The sequence below is a fragment of the Cricetulus griseus genome, chromosome 2 (assembly GCF_003668045.3).
Source record: "Cricetulus griseus strain 17A/GY chromosome 2, alternate assembly CriGri-PICRH-1.0, whole genome shotgun sequence".
NCBI classification, from domain to species: Eukaryota; Metazoa; Chordata; class Mammalia; order Rodentia; family Cricetidae; genus Cricetulus; species Cricetulus griseus.
Genome location: NC_048595.1, coordinates 299,722,651 through 299,750,175, shown reverse-complemented (window position 1 = coordinate 299,750,175; position 27,525 = coordinate 299,722,651). Strand labels below are relative to the sequence as shown.

The 27,525-nt window shown below is 36.2% G+C and overlaps 1 pseudogene; it reads left to right on the top strand.

Annotated features, from left to right (window-relative positions):
* Positions 1 to 26,257, top strand: part of LOC113834196 — a 39,443-nt pseudogene extending 13,186 nt beyond the window's left edge.
* The last annotated feature ends 1,268 nt before the right edge of the window (positions 26,258 to 27,525 follow it).

The window sequence follows — 27,525 nt, the reverse complement described above, 5'->3', positions numbered from 1 at the left end:
AAGATCTGCTGAGCAAATTGGGAGAGTGGGAAGAGGGAGGAGGGAGCTAGGACAATGAGAAGGGGAGAAGAAGAGGGATGCCGAGGAAATGAGGGAGCAGAAAGTATGAGTCAGGGAAAGAATACACGATAACAAGAATGGAGATATCATAATAGGGGGAGACATTTTTGGTTCACAGAGAAACCAAGCACTAGGGAAATGTCTGGAGATCTACAGAGATGACACCAGCTAACTATCTAGCAATGGAGGAGAGGCTACCTTAAATGCCCTCCCCTGATTATGAGATTGATGACTGACTTATATGCCTTCATCCAGCAGCTGGTGGAAGTAGAAGCAGACACTCATAACTAATCACCGATCTGAACTGGAACCCAGATGCAGAGAAGGACCAGTGAAGAGCACAGAGGTCCAGACCAGGCTGGTGAAACACACAGAAACAACTGACCTGAACATCCGGGAACTCTTGGTCCCCAGTCTGATAGCTGGAATACCCGCATGGGACTGGTCTAGATCCCAGGAACATGGGTTTCTGTGAGGAAACCTCAGAAATCTATGGGACTTCCTGTAGAAGCCCAGTATTTATCTCTAGCATAGGTGTGGACTTTGGGAGCCCATTCCATATAGAGGAATACTCCCTGAGCCAAGACACACAGGGGTGGGCCTAGGCTCTATCCCGAAGGATATGAAAGACTCTGATGACACCCTATGGAAGGCCTCACCATCCAGGGGGAGGAGAAAAAATATGTAACAGATAAGGTTTTAGTTGGGAGGGGTAGCGGAGGACGGGCGGGAGAAGGGAACCATGATTGTCATGTAAAACAATCCTGTTTCTAATTCAAATAAAAAAATTTGGAAAAAGAAAGAATATCTTTTGCTTTGTTATTAAGGAAGTAATAATGAAAATCTACAGTGTGCTATGACCTGCTTTGTGTTTCCATCCAGGAATCTGTATGTGTTCATAGCAATACCTCTGTATAACTTAAGTACCCCCAAAGACAAACACAGAATTTAAAAACACGGAACTCACCTCCTCTGACTGGCTCAGCTCACCAGAACACTGAATCATCTATTCATATTTCTTATGCACATTCTAGATAGCAGAAAGTGTGCTTATTTTGAGTTAATGAGAAAAGGTATAACCCCTGTTTTCAAATAGTTCACAGTTTCTTTACAGAAACTGACAAGCTGACAGACGAAAATTTGTGCCAAGATAATCTTTGCCTAGTCCTGGGTCTGAAGAGGGATGGGTAAACTTGGGATCCCAAAAGCCTGGTTGGCAATTTGATCTAAGTGTTGAAGGTTAAATTTGAATTAGACAGGTGGTAAAAAAAAGAGTAGTTTCCTAGAGAGAGCAGTAGTGTGTGCCAAGACTCAAAGGTGTGAGAGTCCATAGAGGGAATAGAAGCCTTATATTCCACACTGATAACATCTTCAGCCAAAGCAATAGAACACCACTGAGGGAGAATAAAACCATTAGAAAAATGAATATGGCTTGTGCAGAATACAATAAAAACTTCTAAACTGTAAACATAAAGACTGATGTAAGAATCCAAACAGTTTCTAAAACGTTCTAAATTTCTCCTGGATATTTTCATTTTTACCTTTATTATCATCAGCATCATCATCACCACCACTATCATCATTACCACAAAATCTTCAGGACGAAGAGGACCATGCAAACATTATCTCATTTGATTTTCACTGCAGCAAGTTTCTTTGCTGGCCCCATTTTACAGCTAGAAAAGTAGATTAAAGCTACACCGTCATAATTAATAATCAGACTTAACATAAAACCTGGGAGCTTTGGAATTAGCACTTAAACCTAAGTTGACTTCTCATAATGCTTTGCATGATTTACTAAATCTGAACAGCAATCTAGAACGTGTTCATATTAGGGATCTATAATGTTCTCCATATAAAATAATCAGGTACTAGACAGAAAGGAGGTTGTGAAAAATCCTTTTCCTTGTTTCCCAACGTCAAAACTAATGTTCTTTTGGAACTGGAAGGCAATAATGGAACTGCAGGACATTAATGTTATGTTTCATAACTAGACACAGAAAGAGAAAACATGTCCTCACTCATGGATGGAAGTTGAAAATGTTGATCATGTAAAAGTGAAAAATAAAATGAGGGTTAGTAAATTGTAGAGAATAAAAGGGAGTAAAATACAGGGTGGATAGAAACTGGTTGGATATCAGGTGCAAGTATTAGTGTCTGTTCTAGGGTAGATAATATATTTGAAATTTTACAAACATTTAGATAATATACATCATTTTCAAAATTTTACAATACAAACACAGTAATAAATGTTTAACAAGATGGAAATGCTAGCAGCCTTCATTTGGTTATTACAGATTGCCCAAAATTACCTTACTGTCACACTGTACAATTTAATAATACATTTTAAATGGATTTCTCAACCATAGGTACATAAAATAAGAAAATGGGTAAATATTAAAAAACACATAGAATAAGAAAATGTTCTGTGAATGTCTTCTGAGACATTTATCAATAAATATATAAAAGTATAATTAGAAGGCAGCATAAAGAGTTCATTTTATGGGGAAACCTTAAGAATATTTGTGTCTTTCTTCCATCAAATACCTCTCAATACTCATTTTATGGGTCCCAACTTATTTTTAGTATTTTCTGGCTTCATATCTGCAACCTGTTAATTTCAACCAATCCAATCTTTATAAAATTAATATTATATTCTTAGAACTATACAGGTACTACATAACCAAAATAGTAACTATGGAACTTGAATTTAATTGCTTTGAGATGACTTAAAGACCTTGATCTCTCCTGAACAAATTTTAGCTGGCGGCTTCCACATGCACTCATCTGAGCAGGAGAGTCACAACTTCTGGCAAGTCTTTCACTTTGGAGCTTCATCATCCAAGAGTTGAAACATCATTTTTACACAGGAAAAACTGCAGTAATGCTCCCAAAATTTCTAGTGATGAGTGTAAACCCAAATCAGTCCTAGAAACAACGGTGGATTTATCAAGCAATGACAATTATTCAATTTACAGTACACTTAATATTTAGAAGAGCATCCCAATGTGCAGGGAGGAGATAAACACAGACAGGGCATGAGACTGGTAAATCTCTAACACAAATTTTACTGCACAATGTTCCTTTGAACTCTTTGACCCTTTTTCTATGCTATAGAACTAAAAGAAAACCCTGTGTAATGCAGGTTTTCAAAGTACCACAAACAGGAAATAATGAGTACATGTATGCAGAAAATTAATCCTCATTTTGATCCTCGTTAATTTATAAAATTTTTTAAAATTTTATGTATTATTACAGGTATGTGAATGTTTTGTGTGCACGTATGCCTTTGTCCCATGTGTGTACTTGGTGATGTTGAAGATCAGAACAGGGCAGCATATACAGAACTAGAGTATGATGTTTGTGAGCTGACATGTGGGGGCATGGAACCCAACCTTAGTCCTCTACAAACATACATACTCTTAACAGTGGAGCTGTCACTCTTGCTCCACACCTTGCTAATTTAAACAAGCTTTTTAAAAGTACTAAAATTAAAGTCAATTTAATGTAATTATTGCATTAAAAATTTTAATTATGTAAACACAATGATTTCCTGAAACTTCTGTCAATCTGAAATTCAGGATGCTGGAGTATGATCAAATTCTTTTTCAAAATACTTTAAAGAAGATTGTGCAACTTGATGCAATGTAAGGACAAGGGGAGAAAAGACTGTACCCTGGACATTATCCCCTCAATGCTGCTTAAATGAACACATGAGTGACAGAATAAATGAAGTAGTGAAGTATCTGCAGGATGCAAACAGTTACTCAGGTGGACAGGTTCATTTGAAGGAGAAGAAAGAAGATCCAAATGCCTGGCATATTATTTAATTAATTATTAAATAAATTATCTATTCTAAATGAATTCACAAAATCACTTGACATAAATTTACAGATCAGTTCTCTGCAATTACAGACATAGTCCTCTGGTACTAGCAGAATGTCATCACATGCACTGGTCACTATGATCCTCAGATTGATAAGGAACTATTCAACTTCCTGTTCTTTCTGAAAGGTAAGATTGTTTTCATGGTCCCTATTTAGATTTGTTTACATTGAGTCACCCTTATTTCTTTAAGTAACCAATGACTTACAGAGTATGTCCTTAGTTTGATCAAGATAAGATAAAATCACAGTTAAATTGGAGAGGTAAGTTCGAGTCCATTGTAAATCTTGATGACAACAATTAGGTTAATTAGCATATATATATATATATATATATATATATATATATATATATATATGAAAATTGCAAATAATCAATGCAAAATAATCTTCCTTCCAATTAAAATAATTTTTCTTAGTATCTAATTAACATTTTTTAATTTTTTCCATTTTTTTATTTGAATTAGAAATAAGATCCTTTTACATGTCAATCCCAGTTCCCTCTCCTTCCCTCCTCCCCTACCACCCCCAAAACTAAAACCCTACCTATCACATAACCTTTCTGTTCCCCAGGGAGGGTGAGGCCTTCCATAGGGGTTCTTACAGGTTTGTCATATCCTTTGGGATAGGGCCTAAGCACACCCTGGTGACTGTTGTCTCAGGGCGTATTCCTCTATGTGGAATGGGCTTCCAAAGGCCACACCAATGATCACTTTCTTGTCAATGACTTATTTTTAAACATGTATGCAATTTTATTAGACATAGGTTCTGTAGGGTTCATTTTTTTTTCATTTAAAGACATTGATCACTCTGACTTTAAAAAATCTGAAAGTCCAGCATGCTAGTAATTCAATAAACAAGATAATAATGATGTGATATTCCATCCTATGTTATAATCAATATAATCAGCATTTTAACTTAAAGACAATGAAATCAATCAGAAGTGAGAATGGAGAGTAATTATTCAGTTAATACATAAAATATTGCAGGATAAAAATATAAGTGAGGGAATATGAACTACCACTTATTTGAAATTCTCAACACATTTTTTTCCTGACATGACTCTAAGAACTCCCAAAATGTGGGTACTTAATATTAACTCTTGTAACTTTCATGGCCTCATAGATTTTAATTATTTCACAGCATGAAATTAGATTAATTCTCTAGAGGCAAATACTCAGGAGCTTATCTTGATTACTTTACACCCAGCCTTTGCTTTGAAGAAGTAAGTGAAAAAACATTAGTGGAGCAATTCATCTGATTAATGCTGAATAGTTCCAAATTTTGAGAAAGTATCATTATAAATTTTCACAAATATTTTTGATCAGCATCTACAATTTTCTCAAAATTATTATTTTATTTGAATTTAATATACAATCTTCAATAAATTAAAGTCTGAACTGTGGGAAAATCTGAGAGTTCAATGTAACTATGTTTAACTTACCTTAAAACGGATTTGACCAAAATTTTCTTTCAACACAACTCAGTTCTCTGATGAAGAGCAGGCAAGAGATTTCCTCCTCTCTCTGAGCATCAGTGGGCACAAGGCTACTTCTCTGCTTGTGATAAGCACTGAAGAAAACTCTGGTTTATCCTCACTCTTCATGCCACGCACCTTATTTTGGCAGTTCATCTGGTCCCTGGGGGAATTCCTGCAGAATTTTCTTTTTCTATAATCCCTTGACAGATGGCTGTGCTGGCAGGAGCTGTAACTCTTAGGAGCACTGTTACATGCTTTTATTGTTCAGCACTGCCTCCTCACAGGTTTCACTTTTTAATTGCACGTTGATGACTTCTCTTGTCCTAACTGCCCATAGCAGCAGCATCCCATATATTGTCTCAGCTAATTTTCTGATCTGATTCTTGATTTCTATACATTTTTCAAGTGGGAGGAAAAGGTTCAGTCTTAAAACACAAGTTGAATAATTATTGAAATATTCAAATGCAAATAATGTACTTCTACATTGAAACTGATAAAACTGATGATCACGAAAAAAATCAATTTATAACTTTCTGAACTGTACATGGCTTCTAATGTTCTATCTGTCTATCTTTCCCTTTTTCTAACTTTTTCTTTCTCACCTTGACTATTTTTGGTGGAATAAGACAAATTAAAATCATTGACGGTGATATCTTCGTAATATTGATCAACCAAAACATTAATTTATTAATTAATTACATGCTTTCTTTATCTTTTAAAGGGGTGAAATAAGCATAAAACAGCTATAAAATAAAATGTCTAAAATTCAGACAAGGTCTTTCCGCAAAGTGTAAGATAAAATGAGAAATAATTGAAATATGATAGATTGGAAAGTGTTTTCTGTGTTCCAAACAGTGATGTTTTATTGTGTCCAGTTGGTTGGTTACTATTTGGTGATAATACAAATTCTTCCTGGTTATGATTATTCTGTGCTCTTGCTAGTCCTACGTTTCCTAGTCGCCATGCATAGAGTATCTCTGCCTTCTTCATCATGATATTCTTTCTCTCTTCAGATACAAAGCAATGGAATCAGACAGTCAAGCATTTCACAACCATGAATCAGGTCATAGTGCCTTTTGTGTGGCACAGTAGTGACTAGAAAGCACACATACAAGCACATTTATGCATGTGTGCAATTTTATGTGCAGTTTTAAACATGTATTCTTTGGCATTATTTTTTCTGTTTAATTGTATTTATAAAATTATATCAACATAATATACTACCTAATGTACTATAAATATACTATTTAAATGGTTAAGTTCTCCACTTACTTAATACTAAATATTTTATTAATATTTCTTCACTTCAATAATATTTATGGATATTAATAATGCAGAATATTCCATTTTTGGAGAAAACATAATTTACTAGGTAAATCCCCATGTCAGGTACTCTTTGATACTTCTTTCTTTACAAGGAATATATAATTTACATTTGTCTACATCTTTGTGCACATCTAGTGATCATATCATCTTGGAAAATATTCATATTTCCTTCCTTAATGTGTCACTCGGTAGCAGGCATAACCAAATGGCATCTTTGTGTACTTATATGTGGATAGTAATCTAATTGTTTCATGAAAACTATCATGGAGGACCTTATAACTTATCAATTAGTATTTTCACTCACATATGGCAAATGATATTTTATCTGTTCAGGATAATGACACTATTTATTAATGTTTTATTTCTTGCATGACTCACTACGCATTTTCTAGAAAACCCAAGTCAACATTCTTGATTGGGAACCCATCATCTGTCTGCTTAATCAACTGGGTCTTGGTTGGCAGTGCTTAGCTTTTCTCTTTTTGGCACTAATCTCTAGTGTTTTGACCAAATGTATAACTTAGGATGAAGAAATAGGAAATTTATCACTTGGTATATTGCTTTTAATAGATAAATTTTGAAAATCAATGACTGGGTTCTGGAGAGATTTCTCACTGTCTAAAAGCATAAAAGCACTTGTGCAAGTGTGGGGACCTGATTTTCAATCTCCAGAACAGAACTGAAGGGATGACACATAGTAGGAACATCTGTAACCCCAGAAAATTGACAATGAGATGGGAAGCTGAGATAGAATAAAGATCTAAAGCTCTCCATCATACACAGCAGAACAGAAGAGATCATAGTGAATTAAGGTGACAACTCCTAAATTTGTCCTCTGAGTCAAACACGCCATGATGTATACCTGTATTCACACAAATGCATATATATATGCACACATATACAATGTGCATGCACACACATCCTACACACACACACACACACACACACACACACACACACACACACACACACACACACACACACACACACACACACACACACACACACACACACACGCGTGCACATACACACCCCAAATCAGTGACTGATTGGGACATGTGTAAGTAACTGTTTAAGGAAGTGTGAAGTTCAGATGAGTGACTACTGCAACTTTGCTTGTCCTAAAAGTAATATTATAGATGAACACAGTTCTCGTAGGGTGTGATTTCTGAAGGACCTGTTTCTGTATGTCTGTGCACAGGTCCCATGTAACTGTATTAGGAGCTATTCTCTCATCCTTTAGTCATCTTAAGTCTTAATTATAAGAGATTGTTATTCTCAAAGGCACCAGAATGCATTGAGGGATATCCTAAAATAACCCCACATTGCCAGCTGTAAGGTGGAAATAATTATAGTCCTTGATTCATGCTTGTTATTGGGACTAAATCATTGCCTGACATGGATAATACTTTATGAATTTTGATAGTACTATCCCCATTGTCTAATGATATATCTCCCTAACTTCATAAAAATGACTGCATTATAACAATTACTGTTTGAGTTGCCCCCAAAGATGAACTCTTAGGAACAGATTTTGTTTTCCTTCATATTTACGTCATAAAATTGAGCACACTGTAAAGAAAATATTAGGTCCTGAATAAATATCTCTTCAACATTATATCATCAATGCATAGATAAGAAAACAAATATATTTTTAGCCAAGTCACCAGGTTCTTGTCCTATCACATTTCACTCTATAATTTCTGGATTCTAGCTATTATTTTCTCTCTTGAATGGCCTATATTAGTAAAATCTAGTTAAATTGGAAGTAAATATAGCTTCTATCAAAAGGCAATAAAATATATTGATATGGCATGTAGTATCATTGAAAGCAAAATTATTGCAGAGGATCTGCAGTACCACAGATGACAATATAACTGAAGCATACCAGCTATCATCCTTCAGTTGAAGGGACTGTACATGTCTTTTGTGGTAGCTCAATGTTTGTATTCCAAATGAAAACATCACCAAAATGTGCTCACAAAAAACTAAAGTTAATTCCTGTGAAACTGTAAATACATAAGCCATAAACAGAATAGTTGTCATGTGTCATTGAAATGTTGAAATGGCAGAAGCTAGCAGAATTTCAATGTATGTGGTATGTGCCTTGGTTAGAGATTTTTATTTCTGTGACTAGACACAAGGACCATGCAACTCTTATAAAGAATTTTAATTGGCGTGGTTCCCTTACAATTTCAGTGTATCAGTCCATTATCATCATGATGGGGAGAGTGGTGGCATGCAAGAAGATGTGGTGCTATATCTGAGATTGTGACATTTTGACTCAGAGGCAACAGAAAGTTGATGGACTGTCACACTAAGTGAAGCTTGAGTAGAGACCTTAAAGCCCGCCTCACATTGATACACTTCCTCCAACAAGGCTAACCATATCTCCTAATAGTGCCATTCCCTTGGGAGCCTATTTTTTCAAACCATCACATTCCACTCCATGTACCCCAAAGGCTTATAGCTGTATCATAACACACAAAACAAATGCATTTGATCCCACTTCAAACATCCCCTTACTCTATCACAGTCTCAACAATGTTTAAAAACCCAAAGTCCAAAGTCTCTTCTGAGACACATGGCAATCTCTAAATGGTAATCCCCCTGTAAAAAATCAAAATCAAAAAGCAGATCATGCATTACCATTCCAAAACACAGGAAAGGGAGAATAATGAGGAAATACTGGACCAAAGCAAGACAAAAACCCAATTGGGCAAACTACAAACTCTGCATCTCCATCTCTCTCTTTTTTTTCAAAAAGGTCTCCACATTTCCAATTCCATTCAGTTTTGTTGGCAACAACACACTTCTTTCTCTTTGGGTTGCTTCCACTCACTGTTATCAGGTATCCTATGACACTAGCATCTCTAATGTCTTGGGTTCTCCAAGGCAATCCAGGCTTGAACTTCACAGCTTCACACACAAAAAAATGACCTTTCTACTAGACCTCCATTAAGGGACACCCCTGACATATGCCTAGCCACAGTGGATGTTCTTGCATTCAGAGGCAACTTCTATAACCCATTTCTTATAACCTTAATTCTAAAGCCAAAACCAAATGGCCAAAACTGCACAAGTTGTGCTAACTCCTGGGGCCAGAATATGCCCCTCCTTATTTAGTTACATCTTTACCAGCTTTCTGTTTTATCTAATGTCTAAGCTTGGCTGTCCTTGAGCATATCTTTAGACCAGGATGGCCTCAGACTCACATATCCACTGGTCTCTGCCTTCTCAGTGCTGGAAATAAAGGCATGCAGCACTACACCTGCCTCTAAACTTTTCTTTAATTCCTTTCCACAAAGTGGAATTTTAACTGGGTGAGATGGTGCCCTGAGTTCACCACTCCCTCTATTCTATTTCTTAAAACATTTGTTACCTTGAATATAGAATTTAGTTCCATTTTACTTTCTGGTGTCTTTTTTTCTCCTGGAAATATACTTTTTGTAATATACCCTGCTCAGGTTCCAGGTTCTGGCTATTACAAATATTGTGATAGATAGGGTTTTAGTTGGGGGATGTGGTAGGGGAGGAGTGGAGGGAGCAGGATTTGGGATTGACATGTAAAACAATCTTCTTTCTAATTCAAATAAAAAAATCTGCAAAAAGTGGCCAATTTCTTCACCAAAATACCACAAGAAATGTATCCTCTCTATGCAACATACTAAAATTCTTCTCTCAAAGCTCTTGAATTTACCCCCCAACAGTTAAAATAACTCTTATACAAGCAAGTTTTCCTTGCTTATACAAGTATGGCCCATTAAGCAGTGCTCAAAGCATTCCACTGCTTTCATAATCTAAATTACCGAAATCCAAATTCCTCCAAATAAAAACATAGTCGGGCCTATCAGAGCAATACACCAGTCCCTGGTTCCAACTTATGTTCTAGTTAGTGTTTTTTATTGCTGTGAAGAGATAGCAATGTGACTACTGACCACAGCGACTCTTATAATGGAAAACATTTAATTGAGCAGACTCATTTACAGTTTCAAAGGTTAATTTCATTGCCATGATGGGGAGCTTGGCAGCAGGTAGGCAGACATGGAGGTGGCTACATCTTGACCAGAAGGCAACAGAAAGTGGACTGACTGTCATATTGAGTGAAGCTTGAGGAAAAAAGACCTCAAAGCGTGTCCCTACGGTGACATACTTTTTCCAATGAGGCAGAGGGTACCTCCTAATAGTGCCACTCCCTTTAGGGGCCATTTTCTTTCAAACCTCCACAGTGAGTTAGTTCTATAGCAATCTTTAAGTTTTCTTCCTTCATACAGACTGGGTAAGGACTGTTTATAGTAGTTCAGAATAACTAAACATGTTATCATCAATGTGGAAAACAGCTTATTCTGCCATGGTCATGTACATTACACACAACATTTCAGCAATGAACTTTCACAAAATTCATCCAGTTTTCAAATTGAAATAAACATGACAATTCTCTTTTCCATGTGAGACAGAAAGAAGAATTTAGCATCACTGTATCCTCACAGATGCAAGGCTACAGTGATGCCTCAGAATGGGATAGAATATAACATACATAAAGAAAATGCAACTTGTTCTGTATAGTCATTATTTGCTTTTGTGTACAAATCAAAAGGGAAAAATTGGATTTTAGCCACATATTTAAAAGTAGTGCTTGTTGCAAGCCTCTAAATAGATGAGCAAGCAGTTATCAAGAATGTTTTATATGCCTAAAAACTTTTCATTCTCAATTTTCCCATATTTTCTCAAAGGCAAATTGATTTCATTCAATCCTATGTTAAATGTCATAAGCTTCCCTTTTGGCATTTGAATAAAATGTATTAGATCTTGAAAGTAACTTAGAAATCATCTGATCTAATGCCCTTAACTCATTTTTTGTTAGTTGTTTGTTTTACAAATAGGGAGGATTGGGCTCCCAAAGTCCATTTGTGTGCTATGGATAAATCCTGAGTACTTTGGGAGCTCTTTCCACATAAAGGGATACTCTCTCAGCCTAGACACATGGGGAGGGCCTAGGTCCTGCTCCAAATGATATATCAGACTTCGAAGATCCCCAATGAAAGGCTTCACCTTCCCTGGGAAGCAAAAAAGGGGATGGGATAGAGGGCTAGTGGGGCCAGGGGAGGGGAAGAGGGAGAGGTAACTTGGATTGACATGTAAAACAAGTTTGTTTCTAATTCAAATAGAAAATAGAAAAAAACAAATAGGGAAGAATAAAAATCAAAGTTATTAAGCTAGCTGTCCTGAATTGTCAATAACCGACTTTAAAAAATTCACTTGATCCAAGTTCAGTGCATTTCAAACAAATGACTTCAAGCTTTTTCTACAGATAATGATAGGTCTTGATCTCCACAGATTTGAAAAAGATTTAACAAAGATCTGTACATGTCCTGGATATTGTACTTCATGAGGAACTGTTATGGAAAGTCACATGCCATACCAGCAACTCTGTGAGTCTACCAGCTACAGTGGATAAACTAGAAAAGAGAGGATAACTTGCTCAAGCTGGAAATAAACCAAGAGTCTATACACAGTGATACAGCACTACCCTGCAACAACTCTTCTAGGTAATTAAACAATCACATTATATCTCAATTTTCCCAAATTGTGCCCCACTCTGCTCTTCTGTGGCTTCAATATCTCATCAATTCAATAAAAAGGTGTTAACTCATGGACTGACAGACGTCCCCTGAAGCTGGCTTCTTTCTTTCCTGATTACCAGTTTTTTATGGAAGTGCACTATGTTAATGTTACCTCTAGCTTCACTGTGATCCCTTTCTTGCATGTCAGTGTTAAAGAACATCACTTGACATAAATTTGCTGATACATCTTTATTTATATGAAGATTAGCTAGGCACATTGAATAAGACTTGGTCCATTGATTAACAAGAACTGGATATTTAAGTATCTAGTGGTTCCATTGCAAAACCACCTACAGCATTGCTCTCAGAAAGTCAAGGATGATTATTAAAAGATTAGAAGTAACTTTCATTTAGAAATAACACTGAGAATCAGATAATGTCAGGTTCTTACTGCAAATCACTTTCTCATGAGCTCAATTCTATACATTAATAATGATATCAATCAAAATTGTTCCTGCTTTAAACTAAGAACTCTGTGAGCATTCTCAAACCCTTGAAAGCTACATGATTCCTACTCCTGGTTCTAAAATTGATCTTGAATCCTCTTGAAGATTGGCTTATGTTAATGAAAAAAGATTTAGACTAAAAAGCATCCAAAATTAGAAGAGAAATGCTGTCAATAAATCTTTCCCTGGATAAAAGAAAAATAAGAATTGAGCTGAGTAAATGTTGATAAGTAAGAAAAATCAGGAAGTTGGAATTATGAAAATAGTAGCATGAAAGGCAAACAAACAGAACAAGTAAAATAATGCATAACAGGAAGGGATTCAGACCAATACAAACAACTGTGAGAGGTCTTATTGGCAGACTTTCAGACACGGAATTTGAAGAGGATAGAAACATTTAATTGTTCAGTAATATTTCTAAAATAATGTTTTACCTCAAGGAAATCATATCTGGGAAGAATTGTAAATGGCTGGGCAGCTGCGTCCACCCCATCTAACTGAAACCCAGCTGCAGGAAGAAAAGCCAGAAATACAGAGGAGACAAAGAATACTGAGTGAGAGGACAGCATCTAGTAGAAAAGAGAGAGAAATTAAAACAAGACAGTGAAAATTAAGCTGTAACTCAGAAAGATAGGCCAGAAAGAAAAGCTTTAAACAAACTGTAGTAAATGTAATTTAGAATGTTTTTAAACTCAACTATTGAAAACAAGGCTTTCTGAAACTCATTTGTAAAGCTGGCAGATCTTTGAAATTCTTGTCCCAGTGGTAGAATGACTGAAAGATGGTGCTGTGTACTCACCATGTGGCCCCTAGATTGGCAAGAAGTGACAAAAAAGGGGACATAACAGAAAATGGGAAAATATCCAGCTAATTTTCCATCTGATAGCTAACAGAAACAAAGTGCAAAGATTCCATAGGTCTAAGATTCAGCAAAAAAAAAAAAAAGGATATTGAACAAGATACACAGAGAAATGTGTGCTGAGATCATGATGTGATATAGTTCCTCAAATGTTGAAGCAAATACAGACTATGAGACAGTTTGCCTCAGAGGATGCACTCAGGCCTCAGGATGTATTGGAAACCTGTTGTACCCCGTGGCTTGATGCATGAGGGAGTTTCTTTGAACTTAAGCTGCTCATAACCAAAGTAAGAATTTGTCTTAGAGTGAAATGAGTTCACTTATGTTAACTTTTATAGTGGAATAATTGGCAAGTACTTAATGAATAACTGTGATGGTTTGAAAGAGAATGACTCCCATATGCTCATGTACTTAAATACTGTGTTTACAGTTGGGATGGATTAGGAGGTGTGTGCTTCTTTGAAGAAGTTTGCAACTGGGCACTAGCTTTGAGGTTTCAAAGTCCACACAATTCACAGTCAGCAATTTCTCTCTCCCTTTTTGATTCAGGATGCAAGTTTATAGCTACTGTTACAGCACAACACCCACCTGCCTGCTACCATGCTCCCCTCAATGATGGTAATAGACTCACAGTCTGAAACTGTAAGCCCAAAAAACTTTCTTCTGTAAGTTGCATGACCTGTAAGTTGTCTTAGCACAGTAATAGAAAAGTAACTAACACTAAGACTTTCCTTATTTCATGTAGCATTAAAATCATTTCTGGCATGACTGAACAAATATCTGTTTTAGTTTCTTGAATAACCAGTGTTTTATTGATAGCACATACAATATATTTTATAAATCTGTGTCTAGTAATAACATAAGATCTTGTCTATAATCATTCAACAAATAAATGTATATTAAGTAATTCTTTGGACTTAAATTGTAATGAAAAATCAAAAGAAAAGATTTGATAGTGTCCACAGAGTACTTGCTAATTGAAACAATCTTTGACCAGTTCTGCAGACTTTTTATTGTAAATAGTACAGAATCCAGGAATAATGATACATGCCTGCAATTCCGACTATCTGTAAGTAGAGGAATGAGGATCATAATTTGGACAGCCTGGGATGTATAGGAAGTTCAAAGGTATCCCGTTACAAATATGAGATCTTGTCTACAAATAACAATGCCTATGAAAGTAGCTCAGTGATTGAGTGCTTGTCTAGAATATAGAGGCAAGTTTCAGTCCACAGAATACACACACACACACACACACACACACACAGACACTCACACTCACAATACACCATGAATACAGAATAGTACCATTAGTGAATGAGAGGAGATTAAGAAGGGTGGGATAAATTAAATACTGCTAACAAGAATGGGTAATCAAAATCAAAGTACTTTTTATACATGCATGAAAATATTAAAGTCCATAGCAATAATTTTGTACCATAAATATACATTGATAAAAATATGTTCTTAGGTAGTTAAAAAATCAGAATTCAGTCAATTTTGTAATGTAGTAAAACTGTGAGAAGTGGACTTTCAGACAAGACTTTGGTGAAGAGTTAGGATGTGTGATACAAATGAGAGAAGAACTTTAGGAACCACTAAATTAAAGCAAATGATACTAGCAGAACTAAGACTAAATGCAAAAACAAACAAAAATGGAGTTTGGGGAGAAAAAAATGTTGGTCACAGGGTTATTTGGATAGTTGAGATAGACTATCATGGCCTTGAGGCAGTGGGAAGATTTTTAACAAGCAATACTAAATAAAGACTACATTAGGAAATGAAGCAATGAAAAGGTGCTTCATAAACAGCACCCTGATTAAAGTAATTGGAAGAGGAAGTTCAATAAAGTGGTACTCTGACTTGGAAGACACAGTAGTTACCTAGGCATGGTGTGATATTGTTCTTATTCATGATTCAAGACAGAAAAAGTCATTAACAGAAGTGAAACACTGTATATATACAATGATAGAATCTGTGGTTGTTTAAAAGAAAATGTCCTCCAAAGGAAATGGTACTATTAAGAGTTGTGGCTTTTCTGAAGCAAATGTGCTCTTGTTAAAGGAAATGTGTCACCGTGAGAGTGGTCTTTTCCTCAAGCTTTCCTTAGTGTGCCAGTCAGTCAACTTCCTTTTGTCTGCAAAATTTAGAACTCAAAAGTACCCTGCAAAATGTAGGACTCTCAGATATTCTTCTATCGCAATGTCTGCCTGCTCTCACCATGCATACTCCCATGATGATAATGGACTGGATCTCTGAAACTCTAAGTGAGCTGCCCAAATTAAATGTTTTCTTTATAAGAGTTCCCATGGTCATGGTGTCTCATCACAGCAATAAAAACCCTAACTATGACAGAAGTTGGTACCAGGGACTGGTGTATTGTAAAAAATAGGCCTGAACGTGTTTTTTGTTTGAAAGAATTTGAACTTTGATAATTTAGATTATGAAAGCAGTGGAATGCTTTAAGCACTGCTTAATGGGCCATACTAGTAGGAGCAAGGAAAACAGGGATATGTGAGTTATTTAAACTGTTGGGGGCTCATTCAAGAAGTTACAGAGGAGAGGAATTTTAGTATATTGCCAAAAGATTGTTCTTATGATATTTTGGTGAAGTAAGTGTCTGATTCATGCCTTTGGGTGACAGGGAGTAGAATGTGGTAGTTTGAAAGAAAGGGAGTGGCAGTATCAGGAGGTGTGGTCTTGTTGAAGTAGATGTAGCCTTGTTGGGAAAGTGTGCTTTTGTGGGGATGAGCTTTGAGTTTTCCTGTGCTCAGGATACTGCCCAGTGTCTCAGTCAATTTCTTATTGCCTGAAAGATGTAGGACTCTCTGCTACTTCTCCAATAATGTGTCTGCCTGCATGTCACCAGGCTCTCTACCATGATGATAATGTATTGAACCTCATATTTCCATTGAAAAGAATATCTTTTCTTCAAAGGTAGGAGAAGAAGAAAAGAAGAGCAAACATTGGTACCATAGAGTGGGCAGGAAGCCTAGTTGGCATAGAGTCCAAAAATGAAGTGTGTGGTTTTAAATTGCCAGTTTGATTTTACATACATGGAGTTTGAGATTGCAATGAGCCATTTAAATGGAAATGTCCAGTACACATCTAGGAATATGGGAATTGATGTCTAAGAAGACAGAGCTGAAACTGTCCATAATTTAGTGTTTATTCACACAGAGCTGCAATTTGGGGCTGTAAAAATAAATTAGCCTAGAAGAAAAGTGTAGAGAAAACAATAGAAGATTCAACAAGCCAATGGTTCTGAGCAAGGTGATAAGACAAAATATAAAGTACTGGGCTATCTTCCCATCCTGAACTTCATTTAGGTAGCTGTATTTTCATTGGCAAATTAAGATAATTATCTGAATAATTAAATAACTGCACAAAGCTTTAGTCTAAATTAAGTAGATATTTTACACCAAAGAGGTTCTATTATCTATGAGAAAGTCTATTATTGGCTCAAGTCCTCAGCATATCTCTGTCCACCTGGTTACAGGTGATTTGTGGTCTTTAAAGGAGGCTGTTAAGGCTATTTAAGAAGTAAAACAAGACAGAAAATGTTGCATACTGATATACTGGATATTATCTTTCCCTGGGATTTTCTAACTTTGGAATTCAGGATTTTAGCGTAAGATGAATGAGCAAACAGGAGAATGTAGTTTGTGTTTAAGTAGTTTGAGTGTTACACTGTATGTAAGTTCCAGTGAAGTAAACCTTAAGCAACTATTGCCTTTCACCAAGAACTCAACAAAATCCTCAAAACTCTCACATAATCAGCATGGTAACCTGTGAAACAAAATTATAAGAGTAATAGCTTATAGAACAACATGCAAACTCTAACATACACCAAGAGGCAGAAGGCAAGTCAATTTTAATTACATTACTCACTGAAAGGACAATGATGAAGGCCGCTCACCCCTTCCCTGGCACACACTGCTTTGACCAAATGGAACAGTTCAGATTTAGGCAATTGGATACGCAATCTTGCTTTTTATGGTTTCCAAGATGATCACACTGACAATTATTCTTGTTAAAGGACCATAATTTAAGAAGCATTAAATGGAAACATAAAAAAAATGTCACATTGGAACTGAGAGATGAACCTGATAGAACTCTGATAGTAGCAACAGAGACATTTTGTGACAGAGTGTGAGTATTACTCAATTAACCAAAAGAATATTGCTACTTTTTACCACAACACTCCATACCCAGGACTAATTGAAGCATTTAGACAAAAAAAAGGACCCTGGGTCCTCCCAGAATAGACTCAAAAAAATCCTGATTCTACTGGTCCACAAAAGGTAAGAGTAACAAGTGTTTCTGGCCTGGCAAGGAGTGTGGATGCAAAAAGACTCAGCACCATAGAAACCAGCATATATCAGTGTTCTTCAAATCTCACAAGCATATTCTCTAGGACATCATCAAAATCAAGGTGGTATTTCATGGTATCAGTTATCAATAATTTTCCAAACCCTTATTTTGTGTCATCTGACTTTTTTCTTAGTATTCAAAATATTGACACACAGGTTACTTACTCTAGCTCTTTATCTGAGCCACAGGATATAGAAAATAACTCAAGTGATTAAATGAGCATCAAACTGGAATCAGAAGTTCATCCATTGCATACAGTGGGTAGCTTATGCTTTAGAGCTTTTGAGTAAACTTGACTGGCCTTTGGTTGAAGATTAAGGCTTGGTCTTAACACAATCATGACTAGAATATACAGGAACTTTCAACCATGCTAAGTTGTAATGATGAAAGACTAGAACCACTGGGAAGCCTGTTCTTTATTCCCCTCAAGAGTATCTATCTATAGAGTGATGAAGAATGGTACTTCATAAAAAGGAGTGGAAACTTGGAGTCAGATACTGAACCTGAAAGAAAAGTCAGAGAGGGCTGACAGAATGGACTCCATGGCGACATGAAAATCAAATTTGAATCCACGTGGAGATTTTTTCTAAGGCCATTTTTACCACATGAAAATGGAAAGTCCTAAATAACATCATAATAATATGTATTTGCAGCAAACCAATACATTAAAGAACCTTTAATACAAAAAACATCCAGTTAAAACTAATATATATGGGCTTGGATAGCTGACTCAGCAGTTAAGAGTACTTGCTGTTCTTCTCGAGTCCCTGAGCTTGTTTCCGGGTACCCATATGACAGCTTACAACCACCTAGAACTCCAGTTCCAGATTTAATGCCCTCTTCTGTTCTCCTCAAGTATTGTGTGCATGTGCACACACACATACACACACACACACACACACACACACACACACACACACACACAAACACACACACACAAAAATCAATAATAAAATAAATCTTAAAAAAACACTGATACATACACAGTTTAACCTCTTACCCCCACATTGTACTAATAATGGTTCTCTACTAATTTTACATTAGAATTTCCAGGTTTTATAACAATAAGCTGTGGTAATGATGAAGTAAAAATTACATTCATTTAGCAAAATAAGGTTTAAAGATATTTCAAGATTGGCACACAATTATGTTTGTAGCAGATGTTAGGCAAAAGGGAGAAGCAGTTCTAGCTTTTTCTAAATCTGTTTTTATAATCTTTGCATTACTAGACTAAAGCTGAGGTAGGTACATTGTAGTATCTGTTTGCCTCCTACTTTCCATAGATATTTGGCCAAAAACTTTAAGGTCAATGTCAAATTCACAGTATGTGAGACCATTCCATGCCCAACTGAACCTCACTATCATATTCTGAACCTTAAAGCAAGTACATCTTCAGTGGCTTGAGCCATAAAAGTAGACTCCAGTTCCTTATCATTATTCACTTTTTAATATTTTAAGGGCAAAAGATTTTGTTTCTTTTTAAAATTGTGTGTGCACTCACATGTGTGTACATATGTGTAGAGGCCAGAGGTCAACCTTAGCTGTCAATTCCCAAAAGCAATCTCATCTACTTTTACTCATTTCTTTATTGTTTTTCTTTTTAGTCCTTTTACTTTCTTGACAGCGTTTCTCACTAGTCCCTGAAGGTTACCTATTAAGCTACACTTCTGATCATCAAATCCCAAAAATTCTATCTCCCTGAATTTGGATTACTATTATACACCTGTATACTTGGCTAATTACAATTATCCAAAATATCAAACTCAAGTCCTTATGCTTGAGTGGCAATTAATTTAGGACTGATTGTTTCCTCACTCAAATTCCTTTACCCTAACCATTTTATAATATAATGCTTTAGTATTAATTGTAACCACCATGTTGTACCACAGAACACCAGTACTTTGTCTCATATCAAATTATATTGTTGCATCTATTGAACAAACTCTAACCCATGCCCTTCTCTCTACATCTCCTTAGAATATTAACTGTTATTCTTTTGACTTCTAAGAGATCCACTTTTGGTATTGTACTCTGTGTGACAGCATGTGATGTTTGTCTTTCTTGTATGACCTTTCATTTTAACATAGTGTTCAGATCGATTCACATTGTCACAACAGCTTTCTTGCATCTTATTGCTGAAGAGTATTCTTTTGCACTTATATTTGGGTATAAGAGTTTTTCACAAAGTAAATGCATATGTCTTATACGACTAACACAAAACCAAAAGACATATTTACCCCCAAAGGAGGAAGTAGATTTTTGTACAAAAGTAAAAATATGTCAGGGACAAGTTTCTTCCTGAAAGAAGACAAGAAGACATACTTTTGGGTTAGGAGAGAAAAAGATCATGAGGTTAGAACTAAAAGTCAGTCTTGCTAATCACAGTCAAATAGGTCAAGGTATATAGATATGAAGGTGAGTGAGGGGAAGATCACCATAGCAACACTAGGAACCTCCCACAGGCAGGAAGACACCAAGCACAGCTTGTTCCTTCCTTAGGGACTGGGATTAGGACTGAGATCAGGACATAAGAAAAAGTTCCTGTAAATTATGTTACATATTGAAAATGTCATGTTTATGGAGTGACAGAACAGACTAAGACACCTATAGCAGCAGAAATACGAGAAAATTATAGATAAATTTTAAGGGAAAATATCTTTTCCTCTTGAAGTCTGAAAGGAAAAACTCCTTAACTAATGCATCCGGAGACAATCTTTCAGGCATATTACATATGTAAGTTCTGTGTCCAGGTTGACAGTGTGGAGGCATTTTAATTATAAATCCTACCAGGAATCCCTGTGTGCTTGGTTCAGGTCATAGTTAACTTATATTTCACTTTATACAAATTACTAATGTAACAAAAAAGACTAAAAACATCTAGTCATGCCATGCTCTAAACATCATATAGCGTTTTCAGATCCTCCCACCCTAAGCTTTTCTTACTGTTTGACTTTCTCTTGGGGGATGTGAACAAGTACATGTTCATGTCAGATCAGACACCAATTGTAACATGAATAGTAAAAACCCAGAGTCAGATATTTGAGTTAAAATTGAAGACCAGAGAAGCCAAGTGGCCAGCCACTAGAAAATTCTCACCTTTACCAATGCTCAGACCTAAGGAGCAACCATGTCATGTGATCGCATCTCCAAACTGTTCCTAATTTTGCCTAGACTACACTGCCTTTCTGTCTCCTCCCAACTTATATTCCTCTCTCTGCCTAGCCATATCACTCTGTCTTAACCTCCCTGTATGCAAAAGAGCAAGCAGCATTCGTCCATCATATTTGTAGCTTTCTTGCTTCAATTCCTGCCTGACTTTTCTAAATGCTGACTATGAACGGTACCTGAAATGTCCCTTCCCTTCTAAGCTGCTTTTGGAGTTTGTCATAATAGAATCGATCTAGATTACTTCTTGGATGGCATGCTTTCCTCTTTCTTCCTGGAGGGAAAGTTTCAACTAAATACTATCCCCCCCATTATTCCAGTTTAGAATGAATCTAGAATACTCGTTTTAAAGTTTCAAAGATGATTTCTATAGAATTACAATATTTTTCTGTTAATATAGGAAATAATATTTCATGACAGTTTTCTGCTTCTCTTAGAATTTTGTATCAGAACTAGAAAGCTCAATTAAGGATGCCTGCAATAGTAAGTCAAGAAAAATAAAAGAAAGAAAAAAATCTCATCTCAACCTAACACTAAAGAAAATTTTTACTTCACAAAAAGTAAGACTTGATTTTCTGTAATAAATCATAGATATTTTCCTACCCTAAAACTAATGTTGATATCAGCAGTTTTACAAAGCCTTTTTTGTACTTCCAAAACCAACAGATAACTTAAGATCACTAAAATGCTAATGGCCATTTTCTGTCATTTTACATTTTTTAAGAATCTGCTGTGCCATCAATAAAGAAAAACAATAAGGTATATTTGTAGCACTCTTGTTTCTAGTGTTTATTTTTAGGTATGACCTAAAAGGACATTTGCAATAATCTCAATTTAAAATATTTTATTATTCACAGCATTTTTCCTTAGATTTTAAAGTAGAGTAAGAATGCTTTAGTTGATAAAATATTTATTGAAGTAAACAGTGCTTGAGCTCAGCACAATTTATTGTCTGCTTAAATCAAAAAAGAGCAAACAAACAGAAACACGATGTGATGGAGTATTGATGAGCTAGTTGTTCCTTACAGTCTTAGCCCTAAGGCCCAAGAGTGGCAAACAGCCAAGAGATGGTGTTTACAGAACCTATTATTTAAATGCATAATAGTACAAATATCCTTGTTTATTTGCTTTGAATAGACTTTAAATTTAATTTGTAAAACCAGGGACTAGAATATTGTATCTTCAAAACTGGTCATGTAATTGGACATTTTATTTTCTTTGAGGAATTTAAACAATAGAACAAACAATACTAAGATTATACCACCCATATCTGCGGCATTATTGGTCATTGATGGCTGCTAGGAGATAGTCGGTTCTATCAGTTAGAACACTACTAGATTTCCCATGATCCAGTAGATCTCCCTAGACCCATGAACATATTTACAGCACCAGGTGGACTCAAAGGGTGGAAGGGAAATGTTGTGGTGTGTATAGGGGAATACAAGGAGAAGAGAGTGAAGATGGACTTGACCAAAACATTATATTCATGTTGATAGTCACAAACAGAAATGTTTTTTATAAAGATTCTATTTTATACCTAAGAGAGTCCAACATGCTTTAATTTAGCTGCTTATTTATTTATTTATTTATTTTATGGTATGTCTTCACTCCATATGTTGAATGATTAAATGTGTGAATTGTATATAATGTTTGTGAAATTTGTTTCAATATAGAAGATAGAAAATAAAATTCCTTGCTTAGTCAAGATAAATATCGATTGCTTACTAGCTCCAACATTGTCTGAATTAGATAATATTCTATTATCACTAAACATGCATGCAAAGGGCAAAAAAGCAAGGAAATGAGAAGATTGGTGAGTTATGTGCACAAGTACTAGGTATCAGAGGGAGAATCAGAGGCTGATGTCTACATTCTTAGCCCTCTTTTTATTTTATGAGTTCATGTGTGTATGTATATGTATGTGAATATGTTCACATGCATACCCATGTAGACCATGTACAGAATATGTGTGGAGATCAGAGATCAACCTTGGTATCATCCTCAGGTGATTGTCTCTAATATCTATTTCAGAACAGAAATGTTTCTTTAATAAAAATATTTTTAGTAGAAATTATTCTTCTGCATTTCTAGAAGTACTGGTTTGTTATTTATACTCTTATTTCATGATAAACTAAGTGGATTATACCATTAAAGATGAGGATGCAAGGCCATCCAAATAGTAGATAGTAGCTGCAGAGAAATAAATCTATAAATATTAATGTTACACAGACCAAACTGCCCTTACCAAGAACAAAACATTTTTCTATTACTTCGTTTATTTTTTGAGATTATACTATAATTGCAACATTTCCTCCCTCCATTTCCTTCCACCAAAACTTACTGTTTTCCTTTCTTTGCTCTCTTTCAAATTCATGCCCTTTCTTTCCATTAATTGTTGTCACAGACACACACACACACACACACACACACACACACACACCACCACCACCACCACCACCACCACCACCACCACCACGAACAACAACTTTTTTGTTGGGAAAAAGAAAAATTTATACATCAAGATATCAAGAAATACCAGTAATATGCCATTTGCTACGGACGTAACAATAATCCCGACCCTGACCACAGACATTTATTTTCAATATCTTATTTAATTCACACGACATCCATATGACATAAATATTATAAAACTTACACAACAACATTTAATTTTAAGTGGAAATTTAGACTCAAATTCAATTGATGGCAGAGAATTTTTCATTAACCATTTAAAAAGCTGTATGAAGGCTACTCAGGGGCACTCTTAATTCAAAGGACATAGTGATTGGACAGAATAACAATTGTGTATGTCAAGATCACTTTCCAATGAGAAGGGAGGAAGGAGAAGGGAGAGTGGAAATGGCAAGGAAGGTACAAGGAAGAAAGAATATGATGAAAAGAAGAGGAAAAGAAAGTAGGAAGGAAGGAAAGAAGGAGGGGGAGTGAGAGGGACATCATCAGGAAGAAATGGAAGAGGGGGAGGAATGGAGGAAGCAAGGGAGGGAAGGAGGGAGAGAGGGAGAACAGCACAGCATATGAAAAGGACAACCTCCCTTATTTCCTTGATTTGTAACCAGACTTAGTCCCAACCCAGTCCAAAGGCAAATTGTCAGAAGGCATTGTCTTACCAATCATTTAAATATTTTTTTCTATAATTTTGCCAGTCTATTTATCATACCTCTGTTTGAAACAGACTCTGAAATTGGGTCAAACACTAAATGCAAGGAACACTTTTCAGTGACAAAGACTTTCAAGTGGTAACTTTGCTTCCCTTGCCAGCCATGCCTGGGCCACATGCCAGGAAAGCACTCCTCAGTCCTCAGAACACTGAGTGAGACATTGGAAGCTTTTACTTTGCCTGTCATTCTGGATCCCAGGCTTCTATCCCAGTATGGACAAGAGGGAGAGAATACTGAACAGAGCAGACAGCCTGGAACTTTCTTTTCCTTGATACTTACTGATTTTTCAACAGGAATAATTTTTATATTTTTAATTAGTTTGTTTAGATTGACCCTCCTCCAGAACTTTCTAAATACCACCATATAAAGTTTTATACTAAGAGCCCTAAGAGACATCAAGTCAAGCACAAGAGCTTCTATCCATTATCAATTTGAAAGGTATTACATAGTTTCATTCTATGTAAACAAACCCATTTACCTATCCTGCTGATGTAATATAAGGGCCTGATCTTTGCTCACGCAAGTAAAATTTAGAGTGGCAGACAATCAGACAAGAATAATTTTTTGTCAGTAATGTTATGTGGTAACTCATCAAACTGAACACACATTATGTAACCAAACAACCTACAAAGGTGGTAGTGTAATAAAGAAAGTGAGAAATGGAGAAAATTGGCTCCAGAATCAGGTTGTCCTAGCAGAGAGAAGAAAAAAACCAAAATGTCTCTGTTTTATTCATAAATGTAAGAATGGATTTGAAATTTGAACTCCTTGCCTGTGGAGTTTTCGCAGGCATTCTACAAATTTATATTTCTGTGCATAGATGGATGGTGTGTGTGCTGGATATGCTCCTTCTCATGAGTGAAGATTCAGTAAGGGAATGGCTCCTACATGGCATGCCAGACACTTTCATACTCTCTATGTTGTGTGCACATATATCTAAACATTTTTACAGGTAAGTTACTTTCTATCTTATGAAAAATGTCACTTGCTGTACTGCGGTCTTCAGTATCCATGATACAAGCTGGCAGCCTGGTGCTTTTTGTTCACTATCCAGCAGATAAGCAAATCCCAGAGCTGAGCTATTGATCCAGGTGAACTCACAAGCAGTATGTCCTTATTCTTCTGCTTCAGTAGCCTTGGATGTAGTATACAAAATAATTTGCTGCATTCTTCAAAGTGATTTTCCCCTGGGGTAGGACTAACACTGTTGGAAAGATGCCCAATATTTCATTCAGTACATCCAACAAGAAAAAGAGCATTTTAAATTTTTATTGGTATCAAGAATCCTGCTTGTTTTGTACTTGAGGTAGTATTTGGGTTATTTTGTATTTCTGTGGGGAAAAAAGATTAAAAATATAATGTTAATTAAATGTATCTTTAATCAATTTGAATCTATCTGACAGAACCTAACCTCTCATTCCTTGAGTGCTGGAGATTGGAGGAATGAATCTCCAGGTCAGCATTTGCTATCATGATGTTCTTTTGGTCTAGACTTATTTAAGTACTCACCTAATTTAGTGGTTTCAAAACCTGAAGCAGCTTTTTCTGTTTCCCCTGAAAGACATGGAAGTAGAGCGTCAGAACTTCTGGCTAGTGGCCATTTTGACTTCCTGCCCTTAGGCGTCCACTGGTCCTTGTCTTTGGTCCTTCCAAACCTGTCCTGACACCGCTGCTGTTGAGGGGACTGACTGGCTCAGCTCAGGCGCCTCATGGTGCTGCTCACTCAGGTCCACTTGAAGCCACTGCGAGCAGCTTGGTGTCCTACATATCACCAAAGGGCTCACTTCCTGCTTCATTTGTTGCCTCAGGCCAGCAAGCTGGGTGCTGTCACACCTGGAGAGCTACAAAATGCTGGATTGAAGGGTGCTGTGCTCCCTCTTCCTGTGGCTAGACTACTCTTGCCAGCCCATCTTGATCATGTTTCCTGCATTCCTGACTGACCTTCCATGGGATTGTGCCACTCAATCCAGTCACCTCGTTGGCAATCATGACCTCTCGATGTCTCCATGGTGACAACTGGGACCACATGTATTCTTTCTGCTTCGTGGGGTTACCCTTTTAACAAAAAAGGTCTATATAAACCTTTCTCCAGAAAAAAAAGAAGTAGAAAGATGAAGAAATGGTTCACAATTGGTATGAAAAGCACAGTGCTAAGTCACATTAGGAGTCTCTTTTTTTTAGGAGATGCACAGGGTTCAAGTACCCTGGAGAATTACCTGAATGCTTGCTCTACTGAAACCAGATATCTGTTGGTATTCAAATTAAGTCTGACTAGGTCTTGTGAGCTTGGATGAGATTCCATGACTTCCTGAAGTTCAATTTCTTAACTATCATGATATTAATGTGAGATTTGGGTAAAAAAAATTGATGGTGTTCTAGGCAATCTTAATTAAAAATACTCTTGCACAAAATCAATATAAGTAATAGAAACATTTCAATAGGTAAAATTGTAAGATTGTTAGAGTTATTTAGAAACCATTTTTGAAGAAGTGCACTGTCACTTTACTTGAGTACATAAATTAGCAAAGAGTAGTACAAACTCTTCTGAATCCTCTCTTTATTTTGAATCTGGCCTCATTGCATTGGGGTAGATTTCTGCTTGACTCCTCCCATGTACTATCCCATGTTGCTGGGGCATCTGTCAGGTCCAGCCAACCTGAGAGGGGAATTCTTGAACTAAGGAAAGAAATATACAAGAGACAGGATATTGAGTCATAAGGGCACCTGATAAATACCAGGATCAGCCCAAGTTGATTGTTAAAAGATCATGTATACCCCCATCAAAAGAGGAGGAAGGCAAAAGACTTCCTTTCCAATGATACAAAGAACAGAGTAATTACCTCTTCAATACCTGAAACATCAAATAACTATATCCTTAGATAAGTATTCTATTATTTAGGTAGGACATGCAATGACCACACCTTAAGCGAAGCATCCTGGTGCATTTACATCTTAGACCAGACATCCTTGTTTCACCTTGGAAGAGCAACAGCAGGTGAAAACTCTCTGATTTTAAGTCAAAATGGAATGAAGTCAATTCTGTGAGCTTCCACACTCCTATAGCCATGTTAATCATTCAAGGATAGTCTTCTGGATAACCAGTGATATTTAACCTACTTCAAACCTTG